Consider the following 658-nt stretch of genomic DNA (forward strand, 5'->3'; position numbering starts at 1 on the left):
CTGAAGGCACCTACACCCTCTCCTCTTCACACACTCCCCTCGGAAAATGCCCAACTACATCACTGTCTCCCAGCTCTCTTCCAAACCACAGGCTCATCACTGAGTGTCCCCCAGGCCCCACTACTTCTTCCCGCACCCTCTCTAATGTGCCTTGTCTTGGCATCAGCATCTCTACCCACCACATCACCCAATCCAGAAAGTTGACATCATTCTGAGCTCCTCTGTGACCCAGCTGTCCCATCACCACCTCCCAACCTCTCTGGTATCCTTCACTCCTGCCCACCATGCATCACTCTCGGAATCAGAGCTGCCAGCATTCTGCCTGAATTTCATCCAGGTCTTCTAACAAAGAAGCTCCAACCCATCTTTCTAATAGGATCGGCCATGCTGCTCCCTGCTTTAAACCCTCCAGTACCTCTTTTCAGCTGCTGGAATAGAGTCCAGGCTCCTCACACGCGCTTGGAAAGACGTGTCCATGTTGACCCCCTATCTCTAGAGGCCCAGGACTGGCTAGCCCCTCGGCTTGCTTGGCCTCCCTAAATGCCCTTACTCTCAGGTTCCTCTGGCCAAGGCTGGGCTGACCCAGGGCACCCAAGCTCACATTCAAAGCCTTAGCCCAGGCCCAGCTGCTCAGTGCCATAAACGGGGATTAGACACC

The sequence above is a fragment of the Myotis davidii genome, unplaced genomic scaffold (genome assembly GCF_000327345.1).
Source record: "Myotis davidii unplaced genomic scaffold, ASM32734v1 scaffold371, whole genome shotgun sequence".
NCBI lineage: Eukaryota > Metazoa > Chordata > Mammalia > Chiroptera > Vespertilionidae > Myotis > Myotis davidii.